Source organism: Colobus angolensis, unplaced genomic scaffold (genome assembly GCF_000951035.1).
Source record: "Colobus angolensis palliatus isolate OR3802 unplaced genomic scaffold, Cang.pa_1.0 Scaffold576, whole genome shotgun sequence".
Taxonomy (NCBI): Eukaryota; Metazoa; Chordata; class Mammalia; order Primates; family Cercopithecidae; genus Colobus; species Colobus angolensis.
Genome location: NW_012119332.1, coordinates 214,429 through 237,926, shown reverse-complemented (window position 1 = coordinate 237,926; position 23,498 = coordinate 214,429). Strand labels below are relative to the sequence as shown.

At 43.3% G+C, this 23,498-nt stretch overlaps 1 pseudogene; it reads right to left on the bottom strand.

Annotated features, from left to right (window-relative positions):
• The window catches only part of LOC105526112, a 37,044-nt pseudogene that overhangs the window by 7,883 nt on the left and 5,663 nt on the right, over nucleotides 1-23,498 (bottom strand).

Here is a 23,498-nt window from a genome sequence, read left to right as displayed (position 1 = left end):
AAAGCAGTAGCTATTCTTATATCAGACAAAACAAACTTTAAGGAACAGCAGTTAAAAAAGACAAAGAAGGATATTATATAATGATAAAAGGTCTATCACAATCTAAATATACATGCACCTAACACCGGAGTTACCAAATTTATAAAACAATTACTACAAGACCTAAGAAGTGAGATAGATGGCAACACAATAATAATGCGGGACTTCAATACTCCACTGACAGCTGTAGACAGCTGTCAACAAAGTCAACAAAGCTGACAGAAAGTCAACAAAGAAACAATGAACTTAAACTGAATCCTGGCCTACTTTTGAGAGCTGTGGTTTCAATGTTACAAATTTCCTATCCCTTGTATTTCTATTTGAGTCTGTTTAGTTTGTATGTCACTCAGAGGCCACTCTGAAAGTCTGGATGGCATTCCATGCTTTGGTTAAGTTCTCATACCTTTTGGATCTTGATTCTGATCAGTTTCATTTTGCGATCTGTCAGGTGTCTGCCCAGTACTTCCTATGCAGGTTTAAAGAATCTCCCTTTCTTTTCCTAGATTCTCCTCTTACTCTCTAGTTGTAAAAGTGAGGGGCATTGCCTACCACCACTGAACAGGGGTGAGAGTCCAAACTCTTCACTGTTTCCTCTGACAATGAATTATTACAGATGGGGGGCACCACCCTGGGTCATCTACTGCTTCCAGCTGTGGGGAAGGAGATGGACGTTCTGTTCCTTCTCTATTGATGATACTGGCATGGGAGGAAAGCACTTACCTGATTCTGCCTGCTGCTACTGGGTGAGGTACAGGGGTTAGAACTCCCTGCTTGTGTGTGCAGGCACCCTCCTAGCAGAGGCAGAAAGAGCTCACCTGGGCCTGCCTGCTGACTAGGTGAAGAGTGGGAAATAATACTTTCTATCTGATCTCTGCTGGCACCACAATAAAGAGGATTGTCCACTCTGTTATGCTGTTGTATGGCTGGCATTGTTAAAAAAACAAAATGTTTCTATCTTGCTTTGCTGTTCCCTTCCCTTTCCTTTGGCTAGAGAGAACAATCTTTTCTTTAGTCTTAAAAAATCTATTCTAACAAAAAATAGACCACAACATCTATCTTACAACAACAGCAACAACAACAAAATCTGTTACTGTTGGCAGTTCTTGGTTGCAGTGCCCAGCCTAGGATATAGAGAAGATACAAAAAGAAAAAAAAAAAGAAAAATTCAGGGAATTCACTGAATTGTCATTCATCAAGATTGAAATATCTAGTCAGTCTGCCTTCCTCTTTTCAACTTTCTTTTTTTTTTGAGGCAGAGTCTCGCTCTGTCACCCGGACTGGAGTGCAGTGGCCGGATCTCAGCTCACTGCAAGCTCTGCCTCCCGGGTTTAGGCCATTCTCCTGCCTCAGCCTCCCGAGTAGCTGGGACTACAGGCGCCCGCCACCTCGCCGTTTTTGTATTTTTTAGTAGAGACGGGGTTTCACCGTGTTAGCCAGGATGGTCTCGATCTCCTGACCTTGTGATCCGCCCTTCTCGGCCTCCCAAAGTGCTGGGATTACAGGCTTGAGCCACCGCGCCTGGCCCTCTTTTCAACTTTCTGAGTTCTTTTATAATTGTCTATTGTGTTACTTCCAGGGTTTTTAAGTGTAGTAATAGGGAAAGATCAGAGAAATGTGAGTTTATGCTATTTTGATGAGAACCAAAAGCGTAAAATTATTTCATTTAAAATCTTCTCAAATGTTACTTCAATACAGGCTATATGGTATAGTGGTTAAAAGCATGGATTCTAGAACTAAACTGCCTGGATTTAAGTAAGTCCTGGCTCTGCCACTTACTAGATGTATAAACTTGTATAAGCTATTTAGCCTTTCTCTTTCTCAGTTTTTCCATCTATAAAATGAATAATAATAGTACCTACTCCATAGACTTTCTAGGGAATTGATTTAATATATGTAAAGTGCTTAGAACAGTGTCATAGAAGCTACAATTCTTGCATCCCATACTCCTGTTGAGAAGTTTGAGTTTAATCTGATTATTGTTCCTTTGGAGATGAGCTTTTCTTTCTTCAGCTAGCTTTTACATTTTTTCTCTTTCTTTTTAATATGCTTAAATTTTACTACGATGTGTTCAGATGCTTTACTTTATCTCCCTATTGAGCACTTTGATCACTATTCACCTGTGGTCTCTTTTCTAGATTCCAGGAAAATGTTTCCTCATTATTCATTACAATAATTTCTCCTTTTTGCCTCTTATTTTAATAATCCTATTATCTGAGAAAATTTGTCTGTCCATTAGGGAGGATAGAATTGTGAGAAGCTATATTAGGATATATTAGTCCAGGTGAGAGTTGATGAGGGCCTGACCTATGCATAATGGTGGGGCATGGATGTGAGTGACAGTGGATATAGGGGAATTATGAGGGGAGAGAAGGAGAATAACAAGAGGATCAGGCTATGTGCTATATGCTTGGACCACTGGGAGTTTGAGAGGATCATTAAAGAACATAAAAGTCTGAAAGAAGTGTCAATAATGGGGATAGAAGAGGACTTGTGAAGTCTTTGAATACACTTTTCTTTCCCTCCCAGCTTGACAGAACTGTCCTGAGCCAGTTTCAATGCCATTATGTGGCTGAGAACCGAGAATCCTGGATTTACTCCCTTGTGCCCTATACTTCTCTATTCTGTGGAAAAGGCAAACATGGTTTGATCACTGCAAGTCTGAATTCTCCTATGCTAAATGTGTTTCCCACTTCCAACCAATCACCCTATCAATTATATAACCATTCTTCTCCTCACCCCTGTGAACTTCTTTTTATTCCCCAAAGTAGTGTTATATATAACCCCTCACTATCACTTCTTATCAGTAATTATCCTCATTACATAGATGAAGAGCAGAGGCATGAAGAAATAAAGTCGCCCATCCAAGATCACACAACACATCAGTTATTATGTTGAATCTTCAGCCACATCCTAGATGAGTATGTTTATCTCACATGTCCCTATTTGAAATAAAATATACCTCACCAAGTTTGCCAGAAAATACTGGCTAATATGTCATTGAGTGCATACTTTGTGCCAGGGGTCCTTTAGTAGCTCTTAAATGTATTATATCATTTAATCCTTGTAATAGTCTTAGATATTAATATCCTTATTTGCAAGATAAGGAAACAGGCTGGGTATAAGTAAATAGCACAAAGTCACACAGCTTCAAAGCAACAAGAACTGATAGTTGAATAGAAACAACATGGTTCTGGAGCCTGTGTCTTAAATCACTATGCAATACCCCTTCTCAGACTTTGGTTGTTTATAATTCACCTTCATTTCATGAAGAAAAAATATCCAGAATAAAATTATAGAATCTGGACTACTGTTTTTCAGACCTGGCTCTGCCACTAGAATTAAAATGTACTATGTGACACTGGGCCTTCTTCCTCTTCTGTAAGATGCAAATTTTGAACCAACTGAAAGCTATGGTCTCTTCTAGCAACTAGCCTGCAGTCAAACTGAACAATGGCCATTTCCTGCCTGAAACCAAAGTGCCATTCTTAAAGCTGTGGAAACCGTTCTGGAAATACCTGTGGTCTACACACTTTATGGGGTAGGGTGGGTGGGGGACCCTGGATGCAGAGCAACTACTCCAAACTTATCCGCTTTCTCTCACTTACCTACTTTCTAGTCATGCATACTTTTAGTCCCAGTCCATAGAAGGATGAAATGGGCTGGCCTCACCCCTATAGAAGAAGCCAGGTTCTACTATGGAGCCAGTAGGCATCTGGCACAGCAGGAAGACAGAATCCAGAGAAGCAAGCCAGCCTCACCAGTATGCCGTTCCATGGTACCCTAAGCCAGGTTCAGGCCCTGCAGCCCTGTGTGGCCCACTTGCCTACCCAACCACAACTGGTGAGATTCTTTACTAGCGAGCACCCAACAGTTCCAAAAGGATGCCCAGGATTCAGAGTGAGTTGGATACTCCCTTTGCCCATTTAAATTGGACCCTTAAAGATCCTTACATACTCTAGCAAGAGAATGGGTTGTTAACCTCCCTAAGGGTCCTTATGGTCTGAGGTTTTAAATTGCTGAGAAGGCAATAGGTAGCAGAGTGGAACATGTCAAACCTTGCATGCAGGCATTGACTTGTGCTCTTTCTTGCTTCACTGTCTGAGCAGATGCCTGTGAGGGCTCCCTGGCCAGTTCCATCTATCACCTCAACTTGGAGGAGAAGGATTTTTGGTGCCTCAGACCCATCTCTGAGGATGAGCTGGACATGATTGACTTGACCTGCAGAATGACAGAAACCTGAGTGTTTGTGGTTCAGTGCTGGCTGGCTTGATTCCTTGGGGCATGCAATAGGTTCTGATGGTGATAGTGCCGTGGTGACTGGCATAGCCTGTACATTTGTTGGGTCAGGCTGCTTTTCAGATGGCTTGGGCTGTGGCTTGGTTGGCTCACCCAGTTTATGCTGTTCCTTGCTCTACTCCTCAGTTGGTTTGGCCTGAGCCTCAGTCACCTCAACTGGTATCTTAGCTACTTCGGTCTGTAGCTCAGCATGCTCTCTGGTCTGCTCTTCAGCTGACTTAGCCTGTGCCTGGCCCAGCTCAGTCTATACCTCACAGATTTCACCCTGAATCTTGGGGGGTTCAGCCTGCTTCTTTGCCTGGACTTCAGTCAGCTCCTCCTGTGCCTCTGCCTGATTCTCACCTGGCTCAACTTCCTTCCTGAGTGGTTGAGCCTGCTTGCTGGCTGGTATGGCCTGTTCCTCATATGGCTCAGCCTGTTCCTTGGCTGGTTCAGTCTGTGCCTCAGCCTACTTTTTAACAGGCTTGGCCTGCTTTTTGGTTTGTTGAGTCTGTACTTCAGCTGGTTTGACCTATGTCTCAGCCTGTTCCTTGGATGCCTTGGCCATTGCCTCAGTTTGCACCTGGGATGGTACAGACCGTACTTACACCCTGGATAACTTGGCTTGTGCCTCAGCCTGTTTATTGGCATTTTTGGATTGCTTCTTGGCTAATTTGACCTGTGCCACTACCTGTTCCTTAACTGGTTCCTGGGCTGGTTTGACCTGTTTTCCAGCAGATTCTGTTTGCTCCTTTGGCAGCTTCCACCTGTGCCTCAGGCTGCCCCTGGGCCTGCTTCTCAGCTGCTTTGGCCTGTGACTTAGGCTGCTCATCAGCTAGCTGGGCTTGTTTCTCAGCTACTTTGGCCTGCCCCTTGGCTGCTTCAGTCTGTTCCTCAGCCTACACCTCCCATAATTTGAACCATAACTCAGTGGGTTCAGCCTGCACCTTGACTGGCTTGGCCTGTGACTCAGCTGGTTCAATAAGTGCCGGGGCTAGTGTGACCTTTGCCTTGGGTGAGTTCACCTGTACCTCAGTCACAGAGAGCACCAGAGTCAGCTTGACTTTTACCTTAGGTAACTTAGCCTGTACCTCAACTGGTTCAGTTGGTGCCAGGGCCATATTAGCTTTTGCATTGGCCTTTGTCTTAGCTTTGTAGTTAGCTTGGCTAGCTTGAACTGCATGTGGGCCAGCATGGCTTTTGCATCAACTGGTTCATCCTATGTTTCCATAGGCTCAGCTTGTGCATTGGCCATCTCCTGGGCAAGTTCAGTCTGCGTCTCTGCTGGCTGAGCCTGCTTCTTTTTTTTTTTTTTTTTTATTATACTTTAAGTTCTAGGGTACATGTGCATAACGTGCAGGTTTGTTACATATGTATACTTGTGCCATGTTGGTGTGCTGCACCCATCAACTCGTCAGCACCCATCAATTCATCATTTATATCAGGTATAACTCCCCAATGCAATCCCTCCCCCCTCCCCCCTCCCCATGATAAGCCCAGTGTGTGATGTTCCCCTTCCCGAGTCCAAGTGATCTCATTGTTCAGTTCCCACCTATGAGTGAGAACATGCGGTGTTTGGTTTTCTCTTCTTGTGATAGTTTGCTAAGAATGATGGTTTCCAGCTGCATCCATGTCCCTACAAAGGACGCAAACTCATCCTTTTTTATGGCTGCATAGTATTCCATGGTGTATATGTGCCACATTTTCTTAATCCAGTCTGTCACAGATGGACATTTGGGTTGATTCCAAGTCTTTGCTATTGTGAATAGTGCCGCAATAAACATATGTGTTTCTTGATCTCCTGGGCTGGCTTGACCTGTGCCTCTGTCTGGGTGGGTGGGGCCTCCACTTCAGAGTCCTTCTGGGCATCTGCTTCTTTGTCTTCATCCTCCTGAAGCTGAAACTCATGACATCCTTTGATGGTCTTCAGCACTGCAATTGAAGATTTGGGCAGAATGAGTCAGTGGGAAGGCAGAAGCAGCATATGGGAAGCAACAGAGGAGACACATTGGCTTGGCTGTTCCCTACCAAACAAGCTGGAGACAGACCCTGCCTAAGCCCCCATAGTCTTTGTTACCATTTGTCTCCATGCAGGTGGCAATAAACCCTTCCCTTAAGACTCCAGTCCCTTATTCTATTAACACCCCCAGGCATAGCAAAGCTGGAAAGGGGTCGTAGAAACCAAATCTTCCTCCTTGGTGGATTCCAACCGAGACCGTCTAAGAGAGCAGTGGAGGGTGGGGAAAGATTTCTGATATTGTAAGAGGAATAGCAGAAATTGCATATTTGCCCACAATAAAGCTGCATCACAAGCTTTACTCAAATATCAATTTTTTTTTGGCTCAGAAGCACAGCTTGTCTCATGGTGATCAAAGGCTCTGACTGGTCTTTATGTGTCTTTGAATCATGAAAAAGTGGGAAACTGGATTATTAAAAAATTCAACCTATTCAGCAGACAAAAATTTCCCAAATATGAGTCCCGGTGCAGGAAACATGACGAGATGGTCCTAGTAGTGGAGAGGTTGGGGGCCACAGGTGTGAGCCAAGCTCTCCTCTCGGTGAGGAAGAAATGATAGCCACCAAGACCTGGAATGGTTATAGAATTTGCTTAAATTTTCACAGAGAGTTAGACCCACAGCCCAGCAAAGTCAAAAACAAGCATAATCAGCAGTGATTCATAGCATGGTGATTTTCAACTTGTGTAGACTCAGCTTTTCTTCCAATGATAACACACATGGATGCCTATGAAAGCAATTCAAGTAGAATTATTAAGAATAAAGACTCCAGTCCAAGAAGCTCCCTGATTAATTCCTTATGATCCCTCGCTCTGCCTAAGGTGTCCCTGAGGAACTCCAAGATGCTGAGAGCACAGTTTAAAAACTATGAAACCTAGTTCACCCTGCACTTCCTGCTGATGACACAGATGGGGACTCCTGAAGCCCACTTTAGAGCCAGAGCTAGGTCCAGTACCTAGGTGTACAGCTCCTCAGTTTGGTGGTATCTCCCTGCCACCTCAATGCTTTCTCTCTATAAATCATGCCTCACTGGTCAATGAGATATGACCAAGGTATGGACAATCTGAACTTCCAGATCTTCAAAGGACAGGCTGAATCTTGGACACCTAAATAGTGGATCTCAAATGCTTACTTGTGTTTACTTGCACCCCTCCCAACTCCCCAGCCATGGGAGGGCTTAGAGAAAAGGAAACCTGCCTTGAAGTTGCCTGGGAGGCAGGAAGTGCATTCAAAAATCTTCCTAGTGGTAGTTTCTACTACTTTCTGTATCTCACCACTGTCTAGAAACTTCTAAAGCTTTCAGAAACCTCATCCACCCAACCTCCACAGTGTCCTGCCTTTTTGACTCTCTTTCACTTAATTATCCAACTAGGTTGTAAGCTTCCTGAGGGCAGGGAAAGCATTTGCTTCATTTCTACATCCCTGATACCTGACACATCGTAGACAGGTTTTAATAAATATTTGTTGGCTTGAACTCAACTCTCACTACTCATATGTAGCATGCAAAATGGAGATTATTAATCTCAGGCTCCAAGTAAGTAAATTTAAATTCAGAGAAAGGGAAGTAACTCCCAGGAGCACACAGAAGGTTAAGGATGTTGCTAATACTCTGCTTTCCAGCTAACACTGGCCTTCTCATGGGGTACTGGTGAAGGCTGAGGGATTTCTAGGAACCATGGGGAAGGGCCAAATGCAGTGGGAAGAGGAAACTGTAAAAGTACAGAAGTGAGGGAGCTTCTGGGAGAGAGGGCTAGAGTTCACTTTGAGTATGGACATAGGTATGGGGGAAGATGTTGGGTCCAGTGGGAGAGGCCCTGGTATTGCAACTTGAGCCTGTGTTTGTACTGTCTCTTTGTGCTCTTTTGCCAGTCTTCCCATCACAGGGTTGGCATCTTGCTAGTAGTTCCCAGGCATTTTCAGTACATGTCTGTCCCAGAAAAAATAAATTGTAAGAGCACATTGACAGCAAATGCAGAGTTACCTAGAGCCTAGATGGGTCCTTTTAAATTATTAACTCTGTTGTGATAGCCCACAGAACAGGGGTGGAGAGTCTTTTGGGCCTGGGTGAGTACTCACTTTGGGGTTGACCAATTCAGGGAGGAAGGTGCAGAAGGCCTTAGGATTTGAGCATATGCTACCAGTGATCCTTGACTGTTCTTCAGGAATATATACAGTGGGATGTATGGTGCTTTCACTGACTGGGAGAAACAGGAGGAAGGGCTAACAGTGGTTAGTTTGCTTTTTGTTGGGCCCACAGAGGACCAGGATTCTTTATGTTTGATAGATCCATTAAATATAGTGACTGGAATTCTAGCCTCATCTCTCTACCCATCCACTGTTTTGATGGCTGTAAGAACAATGTGTATCTCTCAGGCCTTCTCCCCAATTTATTTAGCCCTCTCTTCTCTCTGGCTTTTCTTGCCACTGCTGGTTTCTTACTTCATATCCCATATCCCAAAAACTTGGCCTCTATGCTCTCAGGAAAGAGCTAGATACCCCAATACCCCTTCTTTGGGCTCTCACACTTTGCTAGACCCAGGGTATCCCTTATGGGAGGATTTTAGGTGAAGGAGATTCAAGAAGCTGTATGTCCTTTCTTATGCTATTATTTCCCACAGTGTGAGGACCTCTTTTGCATCACCTCTGTCACCTCCTTTACTTACCCAAATCCCACAACACTCTGGATTCTGCAAATGCCTTTCTGACCTCTTCCTCTACAGGTAAAACAGAAATTAAGAATCTTTTTCCTACCCTATGCCCCAAGTTCAAGTACCCCTGGAGAGATCAACATCCCTTCTGCAAGAAACTTCCAGTTATGGAGTAGGCCATTTTGCTGGTGCTGTCTGATTCTAAAACCAGAAGCTATAAGGACGAAGCAGTGGGATCTCAGTAGATTCTGGAATACCTCAAAGGAAGTCCAGCTCTGGGATGAAGATCCCAACTGAGGTGGCATCCCAACTGAACCATACACCAAAGTCATTGCTACTTCTGACTTGTTCTCTGTACCACCTCAATCCCTCCTTCCATAGCCCCCCTTCCTCCTTCCTATCAGATTACAATTTCCTTGATAAGAGCTTTCAGCTTCACTGAAGGTTTTGGTCATCTGATATCTTAGGGTTTCACTTGTACTGGACTGATCAAGTATCACATGACTCTCCAAAACAGTGATGGGAGCAGGTATTTCCTTAAATAAGAGAAGGCCCAACTGCTGAAAGCACTTTTGACCCAATTTCTGTGCACACCAGCATGATAAATACTGTTGAGGGTGGCTTGAGATGCCACTTTTAGCTCAGAAGCTTGTGACTGTGTTGTATAAGTGGTATCCATAGGCTCCAGAAGTCTATGCTGCCCAAAGAACATCATGCCATCTAAGCATGAGTAGTTCTTCAGGGAGTCTGAGGATTAGTTCTAACCTTCCCTTTCTTGGGGATCAGATAGTATGTGATGTGAATGTGGTTAGACCCTTCCTTGTTCTGACTCCCTATTTCAAACATCCTGTTTTGATTCACTTTTTAGCCATCTCCAGGCTGATTTTTCTGCTGCTTTCTGGGGAGTCCTTCTTGGTTTTGAAGGGTGGCTGTCAAGTAGAGTCAGGTGATTTGATTACAGAAGCCCTTGAAGGTCATTATTTTGCTTCCCCTCTGCTTCTGTTTAGTAGATGCTTGGGTACTCAGCATCCTCCAGAATGCTGTAGGCTTCTCCCTGTCACCATTGCTGCCCTCTTCAATTTCCTCAGGACATAGTTATAGCTTCATATGTGGGTAGGTACTGGGGGCAATGGTGATCACTGATTCCTCTGAAATGGATGACATGCTTGGCAGTGTTGAAGGGATCGGAAATGAAGTAGACTTGCTCAACTTGAAGAGTAGGGTTAGCACAGTCAGAGGGATGAAGTAAGATGGCTTAGACTACTAGGAAAAGGCATGCTCCAGAGGGTTAACATAGAAGGCAAAAAGGGGGCTGAGGCAGTGGAGATGCTGGTGGGTAATATTCCCACCTCTGTGTATGTCCCCAGAGACCTAACATGGGCCACCTTCTGAAGACAGTGGGGCTCCAAGCCCTTGCCTAGGAACTTGGGGTGCTACAGTGGCAGCCATAGGAGCAACCATATGGAAGGTGTCCGGAGTGCAGGTGAGGGTGGCATCAGAGACAGAGGGGTAGACCATGGGATTTTGCCAGGATTAGGGGTACTGGGCTCAGAGGCATGGTGGGTAATCATGGGCTACTCAAGTGTCAGGTCCTGCTCAGATTGCTAAGCAAGCCTCCAAGCACCACCATCTCTGCCTCTGCTGGGATCCTGCGTGTCTATTCCTACCATGCCCTCTTCTTTGTGGCCTAGATCTACCTCTCAGAGCTAAGCAAAGCCCATAAGTTTTGGCATAGGATATGACCCATGTCTGTGGGGCGGGGGTGGGGGTGGGTGGGGAGGAAGTGGGGACGAGTTCTGGATACCATGAAGAACAGGGTCATGAACTCCCAGAAGGCAATGGAGCATGCACTGGGGGCTTATGAGAGAGCATTTCCTGGGCTCTGAAATCTATTTTGCCATCAATTTGCTGTGTAACTTCAGGCATAAATCTGCTTTTCTTGAGGCCCATCTGTAACTTACGGAGGGTAAACTAGGAATTGTAAGGAACCTTCTGGCTTTGAATTTTTATGGAACAGTAAGTCGATGAGGCATAGGTTTTAATTCCTTCCAGGGTTTGCTTTGTTCCAGAGTTATGGATGTCTCTTTTTAAACAAGCCCAAACCTTTATTCAGTATTCCAAGAAGGTCAAAGACGTAAAGAAGATAGAAATGGAACAGGGGATGAAGGTTCAAAGTCCCACATACTGAGGACCCCTTTTCTTCTTCACTCAGAGCAACCTTTTATGGAAATGTAGAGTGAAAGCAGGGAAGAAGAGAGAACTGTCATGGCTGGGTGTAGTGGCCCACACCTGTAATCCCAACACTTTGGAAGTCTGAGGTGGGCGGATCACTTGAGGTCAGGAGTTCAAGACCAGTCTGGCCAACATGGTGAAACCCCATCTCTACCAAAAGTACAAAAAATTAGCTGGGCATGGTGGTGTGAGCCTGTAATCCCAGCTACTCAGGAGGCTGAGGCAGGAGAATCGGTTGAACTTAGTAGGCAGAGGTTGCAGTGAGTCAAAGTCATGCCACTACACTCCAGCCTGGGCAACAGAGCAAAACTCTGTCTCGAAAGAAAAAGAGAGAGAGAGAGAGAGAGAGAACTGCCATTTTACTAAGCCCCTGCTAGCAGCCAGCATTGTAGTAGGTACTTTACACTCATCCAATTAAAAAACCTCACCCATACTTCAGCAAAGTTCTCATTCTCCCCGTTTCTCAGACAAGGACACTGAGACTCACTGAGATGATGCTCCTTGCCCAAGGTAACATAGCTAGGACATTTCAGAGCTGGGATTAAAACCCAGGCCATGTTCTGAATAATATACCAGGAGAGAAAGTAGAGAGTAACGACTATCTGTTGGGGAAAAGTATCAAGAGTGGGCATCACATTGTAAGAATGAGACCATTAAGAAGGGAAGTGGTAAGCTGAGAAGGCAAATTTACAAATCCTACTATTAGCCATGGGTCAAATAGGCATAGGACTTAGTGGCTCAGGACATACATATATACCGCATCTTGTAATATCTGTGCTGCCTTAGTGTGTGCCTTTGTGGGCATACATATGCATGAGAATATGAGCTCCCTAACCTTCTCTACTCCTAGGACCAACTTCCCCAACTGTGGGCCATTCGTGAGGCATTGGGGCTGACCACCAGCTGCTGACACTCTACTCCTGCTACTCTTTCAGCTACTACCTATGGTTCCCAGTGGAAACAAATAAAACTTCTTCTATTTATGCCTCTCTACCTGTAGGATCAGGGCCCTTTGCAAATCTGTACCTCTGTTTACCTGGGTCACAGTGCTTCTTATCACATCTTTTGGGAGTGAAGAAGCAAAACTAGTAGCGATGGGACTAGAACGTGCTCTCTAGGTCAGGCATTCCCTCCACATATCCAGTCACAATTCATTCCCATTTTGGGCAGCAATTGTGATTTTCCCAGTGGCCCACATGTGAGAAGCAAAGACTTAGAGAAGGAAAGGATCTTTCCCAAGATCTAGTCCCAGTGACACAGATGGGACTGGAACTTGGTTCTGCCCTCCTGGCTTCTAGTCTAGTGCTTTTTCTAGCACACTACACATTGAAAACAAAGTTCCTTGGTCCCTGAGGACTTGAGGGCTACCCTCTTACATGGCATGTCTTCAGCACAGCTGGCACTTACAGCCTGTGTTTACAATAACAGCATGAGGGTATATTCTCCAAATATTTCAGGAGTATTTTCAATCAGGAACTGAACGAGAGTTTGTTTTGCTGTTCTCTTGCTCTGCCTCAATTTTCCTCCCACGGACACTGAAAAATATAGCTACCCAGTTGTCCAGCATGTAGCTGATTCAAGGGATTTATTGGATTCTATTGGTAAATTTTATAATTTTGCCTTCTGGAGGAGGAGAGAAAAGTCTAATTTCTCTTCACATCACTGTTTTTTACAGCAATTTAAATGATTATTCCCCAAACTTTGTTCTGATTATTTTTGTTGCATGAGGTGGCAATAGCAGTAGCCCTCAAGATTCTCAGAATTAAACAAATTGGGAAATACTGCATTCTAGACTGGTCCCTTTGTTACACATACTAATACATTCATAGCTTAGAGAAATCCTACAGTAAAGAAACACATTTCACTTTCTTTCTTTTTGTTTTTTAATTGTACTTTAAGTTCTAGAGCACACGTGCACAATGTGCAGGTTTGTTACATATGTATACATGTGCTGTGTTGGTTTGCTGTACCCATTAACTCATCATTTACATTAGGTATTTCTCCTAATACTATCCCTCCCCAATCCCCTCACCCTATGACAGGCCCCAGTGTGTGATGCTCCCTGCCCTGTGTCCAAGTGTGCTCATTGTTCAATTCCCACCTATGAGTGAGAACATGAGGTTTGGTTTTCTGTCCTTGTGATAGTTTGCTGAGAATGATGATTTACAGCTTCATCCATGTCTCTACAAAGGACATGACCTCATCCATTTTTATGGCTGCATAGTATTCCGTGGCATATCTGTGCCACATTTTCTTAATCCAGTCTATCATTGATGGACATTTGGATTGGTTCCAAGTCTTTGCTATCATGAATAGTGCTGCAATAAACATATATGTGCATGTGTCTTTCTAGTAGCATGATTTACAATCCTTTGGGGATATACCCAGTAATGGGATGGCTGGGTCATATGGTACTTCTAGTTCTAGATCCTTAAGGAATCACCACAGTGTCTTCCATAATGATTGAACTAGTTTACACTCCCACTAACAGTGTAAAAGTGTTCCTATTTCTCCACATCCTCTCCAGCACCTGTTGTTTCCTGACGTTTTAATGATTGCCATTCTAACTGGGGTGAGATTGTATCTCATTGTGCTTTTGATTTGTATTTCTCTGATGACCAGTGATGATGAGCATTTTTTCATGAGTCTGTTGGCTGCATAAATGTCTTCTTTTGAAAAGTGTCTGTTCATACCCTTTGCCCACTTTTGATGGCATTGTTTGATTTTTTTGGTAAATTTGTTTACATTCTTTGTATATTCTGGATATTAGCCCTTTGTCAGATGGGTGGATTGCAAAATTTTTCTCCCATTCTGTAGGTTGCCTGTTCACTGTGATGGTGGTTTCTTTTGCCATGCAGAAGCTCTTTAGTTTAATTAGATTCCATATGTCTATTTTGGCTTTTGTTGCCATTGCTTTTGGTGTTTTAGTCATGTTTAGTATGCCTATGTCCTGAATGGTATTGCCTAACTTTTCTTCTAGGGTTTTTATGGTATTAGGTCAAACATTTAAGTCTTTAATCCATCTTCAGTTAATTTTTGTATAAGGTGTAATGAAGGGATCCAGTTTCAGCTTTCCACATATGGCTAGCCAGTTTTCAAAGCACCATTTATTAAATAGGAAATCCTTTCCCCATTGTTTGTTTTTGTCAGGGTTGTCAAAGATCAGATGGTTGTAGTTGTGTGGTGTTATTTCTGAGGACTTTGTTCTGTTCCATTGGTCTGTATATCTGTTTTGGTACCAGTACCATGCTGTTTTGGTTATGGTAGCTTCTAGTATAGTTTGAAGTCAGATAGTGTGATGCCTCCAGCTTTGTTCTTTTTGCTTAGGATTATCTTGTCAATGCAGGCTCTTTTTTGGTTCCATATGAACTTTAAAGTAGATTTTTCCAATTCTGTGAAGAAAGTTATTGGTAGCTTGATGGGGATGGCATTGAATTTATAAATTGCCTTGGGCAATATGGCCATTTTCATGATATTGAATCTTCCTATCAATGAGCATGGAATGGTCTTCCATTTGTGTCCTCTTTTATTTTGTTGTGCAGTGGCTTGTAATTCTCCTTGAAGAGGTCCTTCACATCCCTTGTAAGTTGGATTCCTAGGTACTTTATTCTCTTTTTAGCAATTGTGAATGGGAGTTCCTTCATGATTTGGCTCTCTGTTTGTGTGTTATTGGTATATAAGAATGCTTGTGATTTTTGCACATTGATTTTGTATCCTGAGACTTTGCTGAGTTGCTTGTCAGATTAAGGAGATTTTGGGCTGAGATGATGGGGTTTTCTAAATATACAATCATGTAATCTTCAAACAGAGACAATTTGACTTCCTCTTTTCCTAGTTGAATATACTTTGTTTCTTTCTCTTGCCTGATTGCCCTGGCCAGAACTTCCAACACTATGTTGAAGAGAGGTGGTGAGAGAGAGCATCCCTGTCTTGTGTCAGCTTTCAAAGGAAATGCTTCCAGTTTTTGCCCATTCAGTATAATATTGGCTGTGGGTTTGTCATAAATAGCTCTTATTATTTTGAGATACATTCCATCAATACCTAGTTTATTGAGATTTTTCAGCATGAAGCGCTGTTGAATTTTGTTGAAAGCCTTTTCTGCATCTATGGAGATAATCATGTGGTTTTTGTCTTTGGTTCTATTTATGTGATGGATTACGTTTATTGATTTGCGTATATTGAAGCAGCCTTGCATCCCAGGGATGAAGCCAACTTGATCATGGTGGATAAGGTTTTTGATGTGCTGCTGGATTCTATTTGCCAGTATTTTATTGAGGATTTTCACATCAATGTTCATCAGGGATATTGGTCTAAAGTTCTCTTTTTTTTACTGTGTCTCTGCCAGGCTTTGGTATCAGGATGATACTGGCCTCATAAAATGAGTTAAGGAGGATTCCCTCTTTTTCTATTGATTGGAATAGTTTCAGAAGGAATAGTACCAGCTCCTCCTTGTACCTCTGGTAGAATTCGGCTGTGAATCTGTCTGGTCCCGGACTTTATTTTGGTTGGTAGGCTATTAACTATTGCCTCAATTTCAGAGCCTGTTATTTGTCTATTCAGCGATTCAACTTCTCCTGGTTTAGTCTTGGGAGGATGTATGTATCCAGGAATTTATTAGTTTCTTCTAGATTTTCTAGTTTATTTGTGTAGAGGTGTTTATAGTATTCTCTGATGGTAGTTTGTAGTTCTGTGGGATCGGTGGTGATATACCCTTTATCATTTTTTATTGTGTCTATTTGATTCTTCTCTCTTTTCTTCTTTATTAGTGGTGTATCAATTTTGTTGATCTTTCTAAAGAACTAACTCCTGGATTCATTGATTTTTTGAAGGGTTTTTTTGTGTTTATATCTCCTTCAGTTCTGCTCTAATCTTAGTTATTTCTTGCCTTCTGCTAGCTTTTGAAGTTGTTTGCTCTTGCTTTTCTAGTTTTTTAAATTGTGATGTTAGGGTGTCAATTTTAGATTCTTCCTGTTTCTCTTGTGCGCATTTAGTGCTGTAAATTTCCCTCTACACACTGCTTTAAATGTGTCCCAGAGATTCTGGTATGTTGTGTCTTTGTTCTCATTGGTTTCAAAGAATATCTTTATTTCTACCTTCATTTCATTATTTACCCAGTAGTCATTCAGGAGCAGGCTTTTCAGTTTCCATGTAATTGTGCAGTTTTGAGTGAATTTCTTAATCCTGAGTTATAATTTCATTGCACTGTGGTCTGAGAGACAGTTTGTTGTAATTTCTGTTCTTTTATGTTTGCTGAGGAGTGCTTTACTTCCAACGATGTGGTCAATTTTGGAATAAGTGCAATGGGGTGCTGAGAAGAATGTATATTCTGTGGATTTCAGGTGGAGAATTCTCTAGATGTCTATTCGGTCTGCTTGGTGCAGAGCTGAGTTCAAGTCCTGGATATCCTTGTTAACTTTCTGTCTCGTTGATCTGTCTAATATTGACAATGGGGTTTTAAAATCTCCCATTTTCATTGTGTGTGGAGTCTAGGTCTCTTTTTAGGTCTCTCAGGACTTGCTTTATGAATCTGGGTGCTCCTGTATTGGGTGCATATATATTTAGGATAGTTAGCTCTTCTTGTTGAATGGCTCCATTTACCATTATGTAATGGCCTTCTTTGTCTCTTTACATCTTTGTTGGTTTAAAGTCTGTTTTACTTGAGACTGAGATTGCAACCCTTGCTTTTTATTTTTTTTTCTTTCCATTTGCTTGGTAGATCTTCCTCCATCCCTTTATATTGAGCCTATGTGTGTCTTAGCACGTGAGATGGGTCTCCTGAATACAGCCTACTGATGGGTCTTGACTCTTTATCCAATTTGCCAGTCTGTGTCTTTTAATTAGGGTATGTAGCCCATTTACATTTAAGGTTAATATTGTTATGTGTGAATTTCATCCTGTCATTATGATGTTAGCTGGTTATTTTGCCCATTAGTTGATGCAATGTCTTCCTAGAATTGATGGTCTTTACAATTTGGCATGTTTTTGCCGTGACTGGTACCGGTTGTTCCTTTCCATGTTTAGTGCATTCTTCAGTAGTTCTTGTAAGGCAGGCCTGGTGGTGACAAAATCTCTCAGCATTTGCCTATCTGTAAAGGATTTTATTTCTTCTTCACTTATGAAGGTTACTTTGGCTCAATATGAAGTTCTGGGTTGAAAATTCTTTTCTTTAAGAATGTTGAATATTGGCCCCCACTCTCTTCTGGCTTGCAGGGTTTCTGCAGATAGATCCACTGTTAGTCTGATAGGCTTCCCTTTGTGGGTAACCAGAGCTTTCTCTCTGGCTGCCCTTAGCACTTTTTTCCTTCATTTCAACCTTGGTGAATCTGACAAGTATGTGTCTTGGGGTTGCTCTTCTCGAGGAGTATCTTTGTGGTGTACTCTGTATTTCCTGAATTTGAATGTTGGCCTGCCTTGCTAGGTTGGGGAACTTCTCTGGGATAATATCCTGAAAAGTATTTTCGAGCTTGGTTCCATTCTCCCTGTCACTTTCAAGTACACCAATCAAACATAGATTTGGTCTTTTCACATAGTCCCAGATTTCTTGGAGGCTTTGTTCATTTCTTTTTACTCTTTTTTCTCTAAACTTCCCTTTTCACTTCATTTCATTAATTTGATCTTCAGTCACTGAACCCTTTCTTCCACTTGATCGAATCGGCTACTGAAGCTTGTACATGTGTCACATAGTTCTCGTGCCATGGTTTTCAGCTCCATCAGGTCATTTAAGGTCTTCTCTACACTGTTTATTCTAGTTAGCCATTGGTCTAATCTTTTTTCAAGGTTTTGACTTCCTTGCAATGGGTTCCAACATTCTCCTTTAGCATGGAGAAGTTTATTATTACCGACCTTCTGAAGCCTACTTCTGTCAGCTTGTCAAAGTCATTCTCTGTCTTGCTTTGTTCCGTTGCTGGTGAGGAGCTGTGATCCTTTGGAGGAGAAGTTGTGCTCTGGTTTTCAGAATTTTCAGCTTTTCTGCTCTGGTTTCTCCCCATGTTTGTGGTTTTATCTACCTTTGGTCTTTGATGATGGTGACCTACAGATGGGGTGTTGGTGTGGATGTCCTTTTTGCTGATGTTGATGCTATTCCTTTCTGTTTGTTAGTTTTCCTTCTAACAGTTAGGTCCCTCAGCTGCAGGTTTGTTGGAGTTTCTGGAGGTCCACTCCAGACCCTGTTCGCCTGGGTATCGCAGAACAGCAAATATTGCAGTACAGCAATTATTGCTGCCTGATCCTTCCTCTGGAAGCTTTGTCTCAGAGGGGCACCCAGATGTATGAGAGTATCAGTCGGTCCCTACTGGGAGGCATCTCCAAGTTAGGCTACATGGGGGTCAGGGACCCACTTGAGGAGGTGGTCTGTCTATTCTCAGAGCTCAAACACTGTCCTTGGAGAACCACTGCTCTCTTCAGAGCTGTCAGACAGGGATGTTTAAGTCTGCAGAATTTTCTGGTGCCTTTTGTTCAGCTATGCCCTGCCCCAAGAGGTGGAATCTACAGAGGCAGGAGGGCCTCCTTGAGCTGCAGTGGGCTCCACCCAGTTCAAGCTTCCTAGCTGCTTTGTTTACCTACTCAGGCCTCGGCAATGGTGGATGCCCCTCCCCCAGCCAGGCTTGCCGCCTCGCAGTTTGATCTCGGACTAGCCGTGAGCAAGGCTCCGTGGGCGTGGGACCTGCTGAGCCAGGCGCGGAATATAATCTCCTGGTGCGCCACTTGCTAAGGCCATTGGAAAAGAGCAGTGTTTAGGTGACAGTGTCCTGATTTTCCCGGTACATTCGGTCACGGCTTCCCTTGGCTAAGAAAGGGAAATCCCCCAACCCCTTGTGTTTTTCGGGTGAGACGATGCCCCTCCCTGCTTTGGCTCACCCTCCATGGGCTGCACCCACTTTCCGACCAGTCCCAATGAGATGAACCAGGTACCTCAGTTGGAAATGCAGAAATCACCCCTCTTCTGCATCGATCACACTGGAAGCTGCAGACTGGAGCTGTTCCTATTTGGCCATCTTGGAACGGATCCTCACATTTCACTTTCTTTTTTTTTTTTTTTTTTATTATACTTTAAGTTCTGGGGTACATGTGCATAACGTGCAGGTTTGTTACATATGTATACTTGTGCCATGTTGGTGTGCTGCACCCATCAACTCGTCAGCACCCATCAATTCATCATTTATATCAGGTATAACTCCCCAATGCAATCCCTCCCCCCTCCCCCTTCCCCATGATAAGCCCCAGTGTGTGATGTTCCCCTTCCCGAGTCCAAGTGATCTCATTGTTCAGTTCCCACCTATGAGTGAGAACATGCGGTGTTTGGTTTTCTCTTCTTGTGATAGTTTGCTAAGAATGATGGTTTCCAGCTGCATCCATGTCCCTACAAAGGACGCAAACTCATCCTTTTTTATGGCTGCATAGTATTCCATGGTGTATATGTGCCACATTTTCTTAATCCAGTCTGTCACAGATGGACATTTGGGTTGATTCCAAGTCTTTGTTATTGTGAATAGTGCCGCAATAAACATACACGTGCATGTGTCTTTGTAGTAGAATAATTTATAATCCTTTGGGTATATACCCAGTAGTGGGATGGCTGGGTCATATGGTACATCTAGTTCCAGATCCTTGAGGAATCGCCATACTGTTTTCCATAATGGTTGAACTAGTTTACAATCCCACCAACAGTGTAAAAGTGTTCCTATTTCTCCACATCCTCTCCAACACCTGTTGTTTCCTGATTTTTTAATGATGGCCATTCTAACTGGTGTGAGATGGTATCTCATTGTGGTTTGATTTGCATTTCTCTGATGGCGAGTGATGATAAGCATTTTTTCATGTGTCTGTTGGCTGTATGAATGTCTTCTTTTGAGAAATGTCTGTTCATATCCTTTCCCCACTTTTTGATGGGGTTGTTTGTTTTTTTCTTGTATATTTGTTTGAGTTCTTTGTAGATTCTGGATATTAGCCCTTTGTCAGATGAGTAGATTGCAAAAATTTTCTCCCATTCTGTAGGTTGCCTGTTCACTCTGATGGTAGTTTCTTTTGCTGTGCAGAAGCTCTTTAGTTTAAACTGGATCCTTTCCTTACTCTTTATACGAAGATTAATTCAAGATGGATTAGAGACTTAAATGTTAGACCTAATACCATAAAAACCCTAGAAGAAAATCTAGGTAGTACCATTCAGGACATAGGCATGGGCAAGGACTTCATGTCTAAAACACCAAAAGCAACATTTCACTTTCTTAAACCAACACTTCCCAATTCACTCAGGCACTGAACAACCCCCTTTTCCCTACAAAATAACAGTGAACAGAAACCCGGGCTTAGGACACACTGCTTTTAAGTAGCAATACTCTTCAATAAGTCCTTTGGATGTCTCTTTTCAATCCCTGCTGCTAAGATGTAAATCCAGTTCTCTTTGTCTTGAATTTGTCTTCTTAGTCTATCAGATGCCCAGTGAGTAAATTGCAGATCTCTCTGTATTTCCAGAGTCCTCTGTAACTCCTGTGGCCTCCCCTTCCTGATCTCCTCTCCCATGTTTAAACCAGTGATCCTTGCAGCTAGGGGCCCACTGAACATAGATCCCAAGCTGCTGAGATCCTAAGGCCAAAATGGAACCTAGTTCAAGCCCTCATAGAACTCAGGAACCTTACCAATGAGTGGGTAAGACAGGGCCTCTTTTGATAAATTCACCCACAGCAGAAAATCACAGTATTGGCCCTAAGGAAAGTCAAGGGCAAGGTAATGATATGAAGAGGAGGCAGGTGCAAGCACATCAGGGTGGGGCCTGGCAAGACTGCCTTCTCCTCGCCTTTCACAACCAGGAGAGACCATGGTGTTTCCTGAAAAAAACAGCCATGTTTTCCCTACATCCTCCTCCATGAGGCTCTGTAGACTGTGGGGGTCTTCATGGAGGACACCAAGCCATGGTCACCAAAGAGAATCAGAGTTGATGCCAGGAACCACTAAGGAAACAAAGGCAGGGTAGGGTAGGACTAATAGAGGGGGTGCTGGGGTAGGCACAGGGCAATGCTGAAAGGAAGATTCAAGAATAATTTGGAGAGGGAGGAGGCCTGGACAATGCAAAGTGGGGGGAGGGTTTGGGAAAACTCTAGGGGAGAGTCTAGGCAATATTGAAGAAGGTTGTATTAGTTTCCTAATGCTTCTCTAAAATATCACCACCAACATAGTGGCTTGAAACAATGCAAAGGCATTCTTTTATAGCTCTCGAAGACAGAAGTCTAAAATGGTTCGGCAGAGCTGCATTCCTTCTTGTGGCTCTAGGGGACAATCAATTTCCTTGCCTTTTCCAGCTTCTATCGAATGTCTACATTCCTTAACTGCTGGCCCCTTCCTTCATCTCCATAGGCAGAAGTGTAGCATCTTCCAATCTCTCCACTCCCTTTCTCCCTCTCTGTCTTCCTCTCTCTGCTTACATCTTCACATTACTTTTTTTCTAACTTTGACTCTCTCGCCTCCCTCTTATAAGGACCCTTGTTATTACACTGGGCCCACCCAGATAATCCAGGATATCTCCCCATCTCAAGATTCTTAACCTTATCACATCTACAAATTATCTTTTGCCATGGAAGGTAACATTTTCTTGGGCTCTGGAGATTAGGATAAAGATATATTAGGGAGGCGATTATTCTGTCTACTATAGGGGTATTGTGTTAGTGCTGAGAGGAAGGGATCTGGGGCAGTGCTGATAGTCAAGGATGTGACAATGTTAAGGAGAAGGACAAATCTAAAGAAAGAGAGGGCAAGGGGTAAGGGCCTAGGGCCTGTATACTGGCCGTTAGGGTCACTGGTGAGTGGAAGCCAGCTGCCATTGTCCAAGGGAAAACATGTCAAATGCTGACTGAAGCATTCCAATCAGGGATCAACTCCATATTGGGCTTTCCCTACTTCTGCCAGGGTTTCCCAGCCTGTCTCCCACTTGCACATGGTTAACACATTCAGAAATCAGCAGGCTTTCTCCACTGACTAGCTGTACCCAGCCGTGTTCTTTTTTTTTCTGCCCACCTAATTTACAGAAAGCCTTAGTTCCCTCAATGGGCCTGGAGGTCCCAGAGCAAACTCTCTCAGACCTCAAGTGGACCCGAGAATGTTTTACCTTTCCTATTCTGTTTTGTGAAAGCAAATACTAAGGAAGATGTGCATTCCCTCAGCAGCTTGCAGTGGATATAAGTGGGTCAGAAGGGTGGTGGAGGGTGTGAAAAGACCAGTCTGGGACTAAAAATCCATCCTTTGCAATCCAAAAGGGGATACTCTGCAATTAAAGCTTAATTGTGTGTCAAGATACATACACACATACATGACAGTAGATGCACACAAATGCAGACAGCAACATGTACATGCAGACAGATATTTTTTAGACATATTCATACAACTACATACATATATCTTCCTACATGGACCCTCCCATGTACTTCCGTGTGGGTACATATATTCACATACACAAAAACAAGCAAGTACTTGTACACATACACACCTAGGCATTCTATTTATACATGCCTCCACACTGATACACCAGCATATAGGCCATGCAAGTGCATTCTTATATACACATACTTACATATATATTAGCAAGGATTCACACATATCCATACAGAAGTGTGCACATGCAAACTAACATACCCTTTAAACATATACACACCAGGGCTTCTACTAGGGTCTATAAACTGCTTTGAGGTCATGAGATAGAGGAAATTGCTGTCTCAGAGACAGGGTTTGGAATTAATCTAGCAGCTTCTTACTGTCTTTGGATGCCACCTCCACATATTACAGGCCTTTCCCAAGGTGCAACTCCAATCGTGTCACTCTCCTGCTCAAAAAGCAGTGGCTTTTTATTGTCTGGCAGATCAAGTCCAATCTTCAACTTCATATTCAGATACCTGTCTTGGTTGAGTCACAAAACTCTCTGATCTTGTAGCTCACAACTCTGGAGTATGTAGTGACATTTCAAATCTACTTGCTGTTCTTCACTTTTACTTCTCATACTTCTTCGACTCTATCTCCCTACATAAGTTTCTCTCTCCAGTCAGAATGGCCTTCCCTCCCTTTCTCCTGAAGAGATTCTCCCTGTCCTTCAAGGTTCTGCTCAAATGTCACCTCCCCAGGGAAGCTCTCCCTGACCTGCCCTCCCTCTTACTGCTCCTGAGTCAAAGTTCGTTCTGTGTGGACTTGATTTATTTACCTCTTGCCCTCTCTAGAGAGGTCCTAAGGAGCACATGCTAGGGTCAGAACTGACCCATGATTTCTCTATCCATCATCCTCCCCAGCCTCTGGCATAGTGCCTAGCTCA